The sequence below is a fragment of the Marmota monax genome, unplaced genomic scaffold (genome assembly GCF_021218885.2).
Source record: "Marmota monax isolate L192 unplaced genomic scaffold, Marmota_monax_Labrador192_F-V1.1 WCK01_AAM20220418_F8-fsc00054, whole genome shotgun sequence".
NCBI lineage: Eukaryota > Metazoa > Chordata > Mammalia > Rodentia > Sciuridae > Marmota > Marmota monax.
In genome coordinates, this window is record NW_026692145.1 from 406834 (window position 1) to 420722 (window position 13889).

General features: G+C 39.5%; 1 protein-coding gene across 5 annotated transcripts in view; it reads right to left on the bottom strand.

Moving 5' to 3' along the window:
• Positions 1–817: 817 nt before the first annotated feature.
• LOC124110138 (P2R1A-PPP2R2A-interacting phosphatase regulator 1) overlaps positions 818–13889 on the bottom strand; it is a 73727-nt gene continuing 60655 nt past the window's right edge. For 4 of the 5 annotated variants that reach the window (XR_009224386.1, XR_009224384.1, XM_046469265.2 and 1 more), the window contains one exon: positions 818–935. The gene's annotated coding sequence lies outside the window, so the exon portion shown is untranslated. Of the gene's footprint in view, positions 936–8026; positions 8262–13889 lie in introns of those variants that run through there. The other variant, XM_058571133.1, reaches the window with a different exon arrangement.

Genomic DNA, 13889 nt, shown 5'->3' on the forward strand with positions numbered 1-13889 from the left:
TTTAATTTTCTGTTTTGAGACAGTACTTCACTAAGTTGCTGAGGCTGGCCTTGAACTTGCAATCCTCCTGTTTTGTCCTCCTGAGTTGTGGGGATTATAAGGCATGAACCATGACAACTGGCTAGGAAAGTACTTTAAAATTGCAAAATTATAGAGATGGAGAACAAAGTAATGGTTACCAGAGGCAGGGATGGGGAGAGGTGTGGGTATGAGTATAAAGGGGTATAGGAAGGAGATTTTTACATTTAATAGAAAGGCATAGCACTAGACACACATTGTACCTGTATCAAATTTTCTAGGCTTTCTATTATACTATCATTATGTAAGATGTAACCATTGGGTGAAGGGCAACTTCCTGTGAATCTATAATTTATTTCAAAATTTTAAAAAAAATCAACTCTCAAGCACAATCCTGCATTTCTTTTAAGTGCCTTATAAAATCTTTCATTTTCCAATTTTTCTTTTGAAACAAGTCCATTCCACCACCACTCTATACCACCCCTCCTTGATTCTTGAGAACTAAAAGTATAGACTTAGAAACAAAACTTGCTCACTTGGATGAGTTATGTAAGTCTGTAATCCCAGCAACTCAAGAGGCTGAGGCAGGAGCATCACAAGTTCAAGGTAGCCAGTCTGGGCAACTTAGGGACACCCTGTCCCCCCAAAAAAAATAAAAGAAGGGGCTGGAAATGTAGCTCAGTGATAAAGTGCCCCTGGGTTCAACCCCCCAAAAAAAATTAACATGAGAGAGAAAAAGAAATAAAGTTTCCCTTTTCCCCCGTCTTAATTATCCCCACTGGAAAGAAAAGTCAGAGAATGTGAGTGGCCTTCTTTTATTTTAATCTATGGACCTGATGTTTCAGGTGGAGCTATCCATTGGTAATGGCTTGAACAGACTGGAAAGGATCTGTATTTGCCTAAGCCAGTTCTTCTCCCTGCCATGGAAAAAAAAAAGCAGAAACATGTTAAATTCCTTTTATCCCTTCAATGTGAACAGAAGTATCAAGTGGGAAGTAGGGAGAAGGCAGGCCAGGAAGCTCTTGGTGTTGAGCTACCCCCTTGAAGTCAGGTACTTGGGGAAGAGTAGTAGCTCAGCTAACCTCAGAGAGGGGGCATTTGGAGTTGAATGTAGAAACCTGAACCAGCTTCTCCTTCCCACCTCCCCAGAAGAGATGGATAAAGCCTGGGCCCTTCAATGGGATCAGGTGGTTATTTTAGGCAGGGACTTGCGAAGGGAACATCTGCCACAGGCCATTAGATTCCAGACATACCCTACCCCCCAAAAAAAAGGCCCCAACTTGGCCTTCATACATTCCATGTATCTCCCTGAAAGTCCTTCAGTATTCCTTGGTTGGCTCATGCAACCCAGTAGTTGATATAAATCATCTCTTTCATATTATGCTCTAAATTTAAGTCTGAGGGACCTGTGTTCAAATCCTAGTTCTACCATTTACTAGCTACAGGATCTTAGGCATGCTGTCTACACCCTAACACTCCTCAGTTTGTTCATCCATTAAACAGGGGTAACTCCAGCCTTAAAAGGTTTGTAAAGTGTTGGGTACCTAACAGGTACTTAGCAAATGCTAGACCTCTGTTTGCTCTGCTCATTCTTTTCCATGTGGATGCCACATTGCTCACTGGAAAGGAAGCTCCTCTTCTTTTTCCTTTAGTACCTAGCCTAGGGTTGGGCACACAGTAGCTTGTTAATGAATCCTTGTTGGCACTGATTTTTTTAATATTTATTTTTTAGTTATAGTTGGACACAATACCTTTATTTTATTTATTCATTTTTATGTGGTGCTGAGGATCAAACCCAGGACCTCTCATATGCTAGGTGAGTGCTCTACTGCTGAGCTACAACCTCAGCCCTGCACTGATTGTTTTGATGATGCTGACAGAGACCTGAAATGGACATAAGGGAATGTCAGCATTACATTTCAGAGGATGAAGGGAACATGCTTATTTTTTTTTTGGACAGCACTGGGGATGGAACCCAGGGTGTAATGCATGCTAGGCAAGCACTCTACCACTCACCTACACCCCCTCACCCCTGCCTACATGCTGAACTCTTTATTTCCTTGATACATTGTTAGAGCAGAATTCTTCAAGTGGTAAAGCATGTCTTTCCTCCAAACATTATTTTAGATAAATATTATGCAACCCCAGTAAGATTAGAAAGCAATGGTTTTATGTACCTTGACAAAATGGCTTCTTAAACAGTTTATCAGGTGTAAAGCAGAAAGAAGAAGGGATTATAGACTAACATGATTATTGCCACAGAATTGAGAAGATTATCAAAGATAGCAATAAAATCTGAAATTGACCCAGTTATATACACTCCAATCACTGTCTTGGAACTATATTTCAGTTTGTAGTTACTTGAGAGCTACACTGGAAAGAAGAATGCATCAGGAAATAAAGACCAGAGCTATAGCCCCAGATTTGGTCATACCTTCTCTCACTTAGCCATGGCAGACGTGCAATAAATATCTGATGGCTAATTAAGAGAATGGCTATGCTCTATTGGATAAACTTCAGACAGGACCCTACCTTATTTGAATTTATTAAGTCAGTAATTGTGTGACCTACAGGAAGTCTCACTTTGCCTCTCTGAGTCTCATGCTTCCAATCTGTCCGATGGTGACAACTATATTAATATTTTTTTTGTACCAGGGATTGAACATGGTGTTGCTTAACCACTAATCTACATCCCCAGACCTATTTTATATTTTATTTAGAGACAGGGTCTCCCTGAATTGCTTAGGGCCTAGCTAAGTTGCTGAGTCTGGCTTTGAACTCAGGATCCTCCTGTCTTAGCCTCCCAAGCTGCTGGGATTATAGGCATGCGCCACCACCACCCAGCTATATTTATATCCTTAAGCGACTATTAGAATTATAGGAGGGAATGCAGAGGCAAGAGCTGTGCAGACTGCGATTGTTTTCTATTATTGTCTGCTATGTAATAGTTACATGAATAGCTTGTGATCATTTGAAAATAATGTCCTAAATCTATTTCAAGGGGGCTGAGCATGCTCTGCCTATGTCATTTTCTTTCCTTACATGTTGGCAAGCCAACCAAAACTAGAGTGAGCAGGAGAGACAGTTGTGTTCTCCTGAGCTAAATATCATAGACAACAGCACTCCATTTCAGGTTCTCAGATGGGTTGGATTTCAGATATGGTTCCTCTTACAGATGGAATCATATTCCTCAAAAAGGTACATTGAAGTCCTGTGAATGTGCCCCTATTTGGAAAAAGGCTCTTTGCAGATGTAAGGTTTGCCACTATAAAGATCCCTTAATCTGGCATTCTAGAATGTACGACATATTTGGTTTATTAATGCCATATACATTCTCCTTTCTAAAATAAAATCTACGGCTTTAAGAAAACTGAGCATATATAAACTAAAATGATTACCCTTTATCATGTGAATTCTTGGAAATGGCTAGGAAGTTTCATCTATTCTTTAATTCTCAGTAGATATTTAACACTGAGGAGAAACTTGCAATATTATACTTTTTCCAGGCACATGAACAAAGTATAGAAGAGTCCTCTTTGGCTTTAAATGACTCCCCCATCCCATGATGACAAGCTTCAAGTCATAGCTGATCACTTACTCAATTGGATTTAAGACCAATAAGTGCTATTTAGAGAAACAGTTTCATATTTTAGATATTATCTTTATATTGTTTTTCATGCATACCCCATAAGCAGGACAAATTCTGTCACAACCAACCCTAAAGGAGTGTTGAGGCTCTTTTGTTAGTAGGGTTTTTGTTGTTTGAATATTGTTAAGGTGAGTCATACAGTCCCGTAGAGATGATATTCATTTATAATAGGATTAACTTCTGACACATTTTTCTTCTTCTTTGTTTTAATTTGTTCTTTAGCATGGTTTTAAATTCAGCTTTTATCTTCTAGATCTTATGTCCTTTTTTGCTTCCTTCAACAACTAAAATATATTTTGGTATCTGTTCTTTTTAAAAAAGGTCTCCAACTTTGTGGGTTTTAAGGATTCAGGTAACTTCTTTTGTGAGCTCTGCCCCCCATATTACAAAATGTTAAAAAAAAAAAAAAGATTCAGCTATGAGTTAAGAGAAGGCCTCAGGGTGGGCCATAATCCAACTAGTGTCCTTTAAAAAGAGGTAAATTTGGACACACACACACACACACACACACACACATACACACACACGAGAACATCATGTGAGACACAGAAGAAAGAAGGCCATATGAAGATGGAAACACAGATTGGAGTTGTGGAGCTGGAAATAAAACACTCCCCAAACAGAAACAGCCCCACCACCCTCTGCCCTCTATGTAGTCCATGGTACCCTGTCCTTCTAAGTACATGAATTTACATGAAAAGGACACCTTGGTCCAAGCACATTAACATGTGGGTCTTCAGAATGACATGAGAGCCTGTGTGGAACACTGAATTGCATTCCATATTTTCCAAATACACCAAAAGGTAACTCTCTAAAGTTTGATGGAGAAGAGCAAAAGCAGGCGGGCATGGGATGCACGGGTGTGGGGTATACCAAGCCAACAGCTGCTGCCTGCTACCTTCTGCATGGAGACTATCTTGGGAAAGCTGTAGAGTCCATTCTGGGCCCTGATAAAGACCAGGGAGCTTTCAGGAGAACTAGCCTCATCTAAGGTTTACAAGTGCTATAAAGTATTATGGGCTTTCAAACCAGGCTGCATCTTGTCTATGCCTAGACTCTGTAGTGTTTACCAAATAGTCATTTTCAAAATAATATGTACCCACTGATTAAATGAGTCCTGCAGAAAGGATGCCTTCTTTTGCTTAGAACAGAAGTTTCTGGTTGGCCAAGGTTGACAATAGCCATCAATAGATTATAAATCTAGGGAGTCAGAATTTGTGAGAAACATGATTATTTACATAGTCTCAAAATACTTAACATACATTAGTTATGAAGTACACAACAGAAAAAATGGAATCTTTACAGAGAAAATAACCTGGAAGACATCATTCTGACCAAGGAATCAAAGTTTAAAAATCAACAATAATCTAGCCTATCTGTTTTACTTCTGCCAAAAAAAAAAAAAAAACATAACCCGACTCATCATGCCACACAAAGGACATACCAAGCAAACTCAAGCTGAAGGACATTCTAATTGACCTATACTCCTCCAAAACGCCAATATCATAAGAGATTTAAAAAAAAAGAAAGAAAAAGGCTGAAGATTCAAGGAGATTTATGAGAACTAAGACATGACAACTATTTACAAATGTGATCCTAGACTGGATCATGGATGATTAAAGAAATAGCTATGCAGGCCATTATTGGGACAATTAAAATTTGAAAATGAACTATAGATTCTATGATAGTGTTCTGTATCAATGTTACATTTCCTGAGCTTGATAACGCTATTGTGCTTATATAACAGAATGTCCTTGTTCTTAGGAAACAAAAACACTGAAATACTAAGGGGCAAAGGGACCCAATGTCTGCAACCTTCTCTCAAGTGTTTCAGGAAAAAAATTGTGTGCTGGCACTTGTCTGTTTGTGTCAAGAGAAACAGTGATAGAGCAAATGTAACAAGATCTTTAGAACAGATGAATCTTGATCAAGGGTATATGAAAGTTCTTTTCACTATTTTTGCATAAAATTTGCATAAGTTGCAAATTAATATTTTTAAAACATAATATTTAGGGGGGGTTAGTGGTAGAGTGCTTGTCTGGTATACACAAGGCTCCAAGTTTGATCCCAGCATTGCAAAATATATGTGTTTTTTTTTTTTTTACTTTAAAATGTGTGTGTGTGTATATATGTTATTTTGAGTATTTAATCATGTGCCCGAGGCTGTGCTTGGAGTGAGATATTCAAGGGAGCACAAGTCATGGTGTCTATCCTTAGCTCACAGTGTGGGGGCAGGAGGGACAAATAAAGAGGGGATAATTTTTGCAGGTGATGAAGGCTTCTGTGAGAGCTTGGAGGAGGGTCTGCTAAGCCCAGATTTCTGGGTAAGAGGGTCAGAGGAGTTCTTTACAGAGGACATAAAGTGCGGGGTGCTTAGAGTTGGGAAGCCCGGTGAAGATTTGCGGTGCCAATGAGACATGTGAGCAGAGGAGCTGATGGACTGGGATATGGGGAAGATGCCTGAGCCTGTAGGCAACAAGAAGCCACCTGCTTCCTGAGGACAGACAACAAGGCATGGCATGGATTAGCAGGCGTCAGGGGCCAGGCTGAGGCCGCCATAGCCTCTGAGGTAACATAAGAAGCACAAGCTTACGTAAGCAAAACCACTTGAGGTTGAAAGGTTGAACACAAGTGTGCTTACAGACGACCTTTGCAGTGATGTATACTGAATGTCCGAGGGACATCAGCCCCTAGATTAATAATATAAGTAAGCTGGATAAGGACATGGCCCCAAATGAGCTAGAGCTGCTAATAATAAACAGCGAGGCAGGAAGAGAATGTCAAGTGATCATAGGAAACTAAAGAAGTGATTTTTTTTTTTTGAGAACAGGATGAGCTTTACCAGCAATAAGGATAAGGGAGTAGCCAATTAACACACAACAGGATGGAGAGAGATTGTTGTTAATGGGAAAAATTCTCAGAACAGTACCAGATCCCATAATAAGGGAACCAACGAAGCAGTAATGCTGTTGGGGGAATGGGAATTTCCATTCAGTTATGAGATACAAGAGCATACATCAGAAAGTGTGCAAGTGTTCCTAGCAAGGGCATAGTGGGACTTCTTTTTTAAACTTTAATATTATGAAAAATTTGGAAAACATCATTAGTTTAAACCACATGAAATTGCCAAAATTGAAATATTTTTGACCCACAAAAATGACAATTTCATGTTCCAAATGAAAACAAATTCCCATATACCCATTCCCCAACCTTAACAGTTATTAAAACATAATCAGTTTCATTTCATCCAAATCCCCCCAGAGTATCCTATCAAACGGATTGTTTTGAAACAAATCTCTAGGGAAAGTTTCGTTATGCTTTTAAGTATTAAAATCTGTAAAAGAGAATCCAATTGTATATACACCTAAAATTGATTGAAATATTCAATTTGTATATGCATATATAGTATTTTAGTGAATTATTTTACTTTCCTATTAAGTTCTATATTCACACGGTTCAAAATTCAAAAGGTGCCCAAAACAAACAACAAAAAAAAGACAAGTGAAAAGTCCTTTTCCACCCTTGTCCCCTAGTCAACATCTTTGAACCCCTGTGTGCCTGCCAACAGATGGAGTCCTCAGAGGCAACCAATCAATATTAATAATTTTTATGTAACCTTATGTAGCCGTTTTATGCACAGGTTAGTAAGTAGATTGCAAACTACTCACACTCTTCTGCACACCTTGCTTCTTCCACTTATTAAATCATGGACGTCATCCCATATCGACACATAAAGAACAGCTTCTTCCTGTTTTTCCAAATACCTAGCATTTCAGTTTATGAACTGTAATTTATTTAACTAATCAAATTACTATTGATCGACTTTCAGGCTGCTGCCAATCTGATGTGGATACAGTTTACGCTGCAGCAACTCACCTTACCCAATCCTCTTGCACAAGAGCAAGTAATTAGGTAGGAGAAATTCCTTAAAGTAGAGGTGCAGGATGGAGGGAATGTGACTTTGCAATTCTGGTAGATACTGCCAAATTGTCCTCTTTCAGCTAAGCATTATTTGCATGCTGCCTTTACCCTTTCATGAAGCACAGTATCTTGGGTGCTCCTTCCCTGTTACTTCCCGGGCCCCATTGAAGACCACTTCAACAACCCAAACTCAGAAATACCCCTCTGACTTCAGCTTATTAGTCTCCCTGGACTGCTCTTTGGCCACCCCAGTCACTAGCCCACCCTTCCTCCCCTCTTCTTTCCCAGAGACCATCATTAGCCTCCTAGCTTCCTTTCCTCCTTCCAAGTCTGCCCCATGACCAGCCATTTTAGCTTTGCCAGTGTTGATCTCTGGACTGATTCTCCCTGTGACCTTTGGCAGCACTTGCTCTGCCAATTCTCAGCTCTGTGAAAACCCCACTATGCATTCTCTCCATCACTTGCTCCCGGGCTGCTAGCTATTGCTAGAGAAGGTCATGAAGTTGGCTCCACTACAAAGCCTGGCCAGCCAGCCTTAGCTGGGCCCCAAGGGCTACGAAGCAGTCCTTTTATATACCTGTATCAAATTTCTCTCAGCGATTGTTCCAAATCCTCTTCTCCTCACATCCTCTGCCCGACCACTGCCCCAGGACCCTCAGTCGATGGCCTAGCTCTGGATTTCAATGAAAGAATAAGGTTATCAAACAGGAACTCCCTTAGTTTCCCTTTTTCACCTGCTTTCCCCAGTTCCCTGCATACTTGACCGTGGCTTTTGCTGCCCAGTCCCCCAAGCCTCATGGGAAAGAGGTACTTCCTCCTCAAGGTTATTCTTTCTGCTTGTGGCCTTGGCACTAGATTCTCCTGACTTCACCTCACTTAGCCCCATCCTCCTTCCCTTTGGGGAAGCTCTTCCTCCTCACTTGTCTTTCCTCTCAGCCTACAAACACTTCCCTCATGCCTGCGCCATTGTTCCACATTACCACCAGAGTTTTCAAATTTAGTGATCTTTAAAATGATACAAGTAATTCATGTGCCCCTGGCTTCACTTTCTCCACCCCTGTTGGCCCCAAAATGTAATAAAATAATCAAAAAATACTAAGAAAATAAAAATCACTCACAATGCCACAACCCAATCATTAACATTTTGATGTTTCTTTCCAATATTTTTATATGCACATATATACATTTATTTATATTTTTAATAAAATTAGATCATAGTATCCATACTATTTTGTTAGAATGTTTTGGACATTGTGTTTTGCTATTTATTAATTTTCTGACCCTAGTGAAATACATTAACTTCTCTGACCGCACATTTCCTCCTGTTTAAAATGTGGACTATTATATTAACTGCCTCACAGGGTTGTTAATGGGGATTAAATTATATAAAAATATTTTTAAAAATACCACCACAGTGCCTGATGCATGGTAAGTTGAATTAACTTTAGTTATTATGCTTTTTATGCTTTTTTTTTTTTTGGTATCAGGGATTGAACTCAGAGGCACTTGACCACTGAGCCACATCCTCAGCCCTATTTTTTATAGTTTATTTAGAGACAGGGTCTTACTGAGTTGTTTAGCACCTTGCTAAATTGCTGGGGCTGGGTTTGAACTCATGATCCTCCTGCCTCTGCCTCCCGAGCCGCTGGGATTACAGGCGTGCAACACTGTGCCTGGCCGCTATTATGATTCTTTAATTTTTTTTTTATTTGGTACCTGGGATTCAACCCAGGGGCAGTTAGCCACTAAGCCACATCCCAAGCCCTTTTTTATATTTTATTTAGAGACACGAGTCTCGCTAACTTGCTTAGGGCCTCACTAAGTTGCTGAGGCTGGCTTTGAATTCGTGATCCTCCTTCCTCAGCCTCCCAAGCTGTTGGGATTACAGGCATCTACCACCATGCCTTTCCCCTATTATGATCTTCTTGGCATCAGCAAAGATAGCTGTACAACTCAGTGACACAGAGTTCTGTCACTGCTGTGTCTAAAGTTCATTTGGTACATAAGCAAGTATCAATATGTGATAAACTCCCAAAAGCAGAATTTCTGAGTCAAAGCAATGTGTATTTGTATTTTTTAAAAAAATATTTTTTAGTTGTAGATACATGCAATACCTTTATCTATCTATCTATCTATTTATTTATTTATGGTTCTAAGGATTAAACCCAGTGCCTCAAATGTGATAGGCAGGTACTCCACTACTAAGCCACAACCCCAGGCTCCTGTATTTGTAATTTTGATACACATTGCCAAATTGCCCTCCATTAAGTGCAAGTTACCATGATTTCTTTAAATGAGAAAGTATTGATGGATGTTGAGGATATTTCAGTTTTTTTTTCTTCAGATTACGAGTCCAGGCTGTGAAGAATATCCTTATAACTAAATCTTTGCATAGATCCATGACCATTTATCCAAGGCAAAGGAAAGGAAAGAGTATGAGTGAATATATAGGGATGGGGTGCAAATGGTGTGCATGGGAAACTGCTAGAATCAGTAACAGAGTGAAGAATGGCAAGAGATGAAGTTGGAAAAGAGCAAGATCAGATTATGAAGGATTGTAAATGGCAAAGTCATCCAATCAGTCAGTTACTAAATATGTATTGACCATCTACTACATGCCAAACACAGTTTTAGATAACTTTGTTCATTTACTGAATCAATGTAGGAAAAAATTCCTGCCCTGGGAAAGCTTACATTCTAGCAAGGGAAGGCAAACAATAGAAATAAAAAAATATATATTACCATTAGTTACTACTATTACTATTCATGTGTTAGAGAGTGGAAGTCCCGTGGAACAAAGAAAACGTAGAGTAGGCCAAAGAGCATCAGGAGTGCTAGAGGTTGGAACAGGCAACATGCAGTGGTTTCACCATTATGAACTTTGTACTTACTCTACAAGGAGGAATCACATAAGCATTCACTTATATTCATCATCATCTTTGACATAACCCCATATGACTTCATACCTGATACTTAATGAATTTCTTTAAACCAACTTACTTTCCTGGCTATGGATCTTACCTAGTTGCCCTTCAACAGATGAATGGACAAAGAAATGTTGATATATATACATACTGGAATATTACTCAGCCATAAGGAAGAATGACTTTATAACATTTGCAGGTAAATGGATGGATCTGGAGACTATCATGCTAAGTGAAATAAGCTAATCCCAAAAAAACAAAGGCCAAATGTTTTCACCGATATATGAAATATAAATCACAATAAAAGGGAGAGAAGGCAGAAGTTTTGTAGGTTAGACGGAAGAGAATGAAATGAAGGCGGGGGATTGGAATAGAAAAGACAGTAGGACAAGTCTAACATAATTTTTTATGTACATATATGAAAAAATCTAAGCGAACAACACCATCATGCCCACCCACAAGAATGGGATCCTAATTATAATAAGATATATTCCATGCTTGTATAATTTTATCCAAATGGATTCTACCGTCATATATAAATAAGAACCAATAAAACGTTGTTTTAAAGGGAACTTCATAACATTACCATAAATAGAAATGCAGTATCAAGTGCTGTAAAGGTCTAGAGATAGATATCCCTTGACACTTAGTACTGGTTTCTCCCTTCCATTCAGAGACCAGTTTGTAAATAAGAATAAGAAGCACTTTCTAAACTGTGTACTTATTGTTTTCCAGGAAGGTTATTGTTTTTTATTATTCATTTATTTAACTATGGGGTTTGAACCCAGGGGTACTTTACCCACTGAGCTACATCCTTAGTCATTTTTATTTTGAGACAGGTTCTTGCTAAGTTGCTGAGGCTAGCCTTGAACTTGTAATCCTCCTGCCTCAGCCTCCCCAGTGGCTGGGATTCCAGGTGTGCCCTACTGTGCCTGGCTTCAGCTTCCTGGTATACATGCAGCAGATATGATTCATCTTCACAAAAATAGGAGTTAGGTAATACTGCTGTTGCTATTGGTTTAGGAGGAAAACCAAGACAAGTGATAAACCTTCCCATGTCTCAGTTTGCTTATAAGTAAATGGGGACAATAAGGAGGATATATGGGAGAGAAGGATTTAATGACTTCTGCCCAGTCCATGTCATGCTTTGGGGAAACTTAGAGAGGGTAGGAAGGGGACAGAGACTCTATCTACATCATTCCCTGGCCCACCAGATTCCAATAACTGAGATTAGAACTAAATCACTGCTTTAAATTACAAACACCTCCCCCAGAGTTAAATTTATTGGTCACTTTAATTTTCCTAAGAAGAACTTTTAATCATAATGTCCAAACTGATTTCAGCCTTGCTGGGATGGAGGTTTTAGAAGAGTGGATGCGCTGCTGGAACACTGGCCTCTTTTGGAAGGAGACAGATATTGTATGTGTGTGTGTGTGGGGGGGGCACTTGGAGGGAAAGAAATAGCAGAAAACAAGATGAGAAGAATCTAAAGACAAACGCGTAAACTTCAGGCGTCTCTAATTCAAGTGCTTTGGGGAAAGAAGCAGAATATAACAATAAATAATACAACAGTGGAGAGAGAGGGCCTAGGTCCTGTTAAGCTGCTCAGTCTCAGAAGGTACGCTACTGTCGTTCAACTCTCTGAGAAGACAGCCTTGGATTTTTTTTTAAAGATATTTTCACTCATAGGAAATAATATTGGACTTTGCCCTACTCAAAGAATCAGAATCAGACATATCTTTTTCTGCTTTCATTATCATTGAATAATGAGAATTCCAGATAATTACACAGATGAACCCAGGGTCAATATAATGTAGTCATCCTGGAATGTGAGCATCAGTAGAGTACTTCAATGCTCCATTTACAAGAGGCCGGTGATCCTCCACATAGAATCATTTATTTTTATTTGTTCTGTCTAGATATACATAACAGTAGAGTATATTTTGACACATTATAAATACATAACTTAGGATCTCATTCTTTTTTGGGGGGGTACCAGGGATTGAACCCAGGGGTACTTAAACACTGAGCGACATCCCCAGCCCCCTTTATTTCTATATAGTATTTAGAGTCAGGGTCTCGCTGAGTTGCTTAGGGACTTGCTAAGTTGCTGAGGCTGGCTTTGAACTTGTGATCCTCCTGCCTCAGTCTCCTGAGCTGCTGGGATAACAGGCATGCACCACTATGCCAGGCTCTTTTTTCTTTCTTTCTTTTTTTTTTTTTTTTTTGGTGCTGGGGATTGAACCCAGGGCCTTGTGCATGCGATGAAAGCACTCTACCATCTGAGCTATATCCCAGCCTCCTCAGACTCTTTTTTTTAAGAAAAAAACAACATTGCCTAATATATCGTTTGTCTGGTAAAATCCAGCTCCTTTCACCCCTATTAGAACTTTGGTCCTAAACAAAGTCAATGGCACCACCTACCTGGACAATTGCAAAAACTTTCAACATGGTGTCTCTACTTCTTTCTCCTACAGTCCATTTGCTAAGGCTCCTACACAAATCCTTGTACACATGGTTATAGTGACTCTTGGTAAGGGCATCTCTTTGCAATTATGATACCATATAAATCTTTATCTAAAGGGGCCCACTGGATGTTACCCCTGTCTACTTAACTTTTTTCACTACACATCAGTCAAATTACCCTATTAACTATGACTCAAATATGCCAAAACCTAAGCTAACTCAAATTTGCTCATTCCTTTGCTGAGATGCTGTTCACATCAATACTGATGTGCCTGGAGGATCCCATTCTTGTGGTTGTTCATGAAGTGGAGTTTCACTGGTTGTATATTCAGACATGAACATAGGAAAGTTCTGTCCAATTCATTCCACTGTCTTTCCTATTCCCATCCCCCTCCATTCCCTTCATTTCCCTTTGTCTAATCCAATGAACTTCTATTCTTCCCTCCCCACTATAATTCATTCATTCATTCATTCATTCATTTTTGCAGTGCTGGGTATCAAACTCAAGCACTGGCACATGCTAGGCAAATGCTCTACCACTGAGCTACATTTCCAGCCCTTTTTATTTTTATATTTTGAGACAGGGTCTCCTGTGTTACCCAGGCTGGCCTTGAACTTTTGCTGCTCCTGCTTCAGCCTCAGGGTCATTGGGATTAAAGGCCTTAACCACCACACCTGGCCTAGTGTAAATATTTGTAAATGGCTAAGAGCAAAAGAGCTTCATCTTTGGTGCAAAGGAGACTTTGCCTAATGACAGCAAATAGCCTCCAGATGTGATAAGTTATACAGACCCTATGTCATAGAAGAAAAGATAACCTATCATAGAAATTCTAAAGGCTGCCCCTGGTTTAACCATGTAGAGAGACATCAGATTCCCTTGATAGCCTGGGACTGCATTATCTAGTATGCCA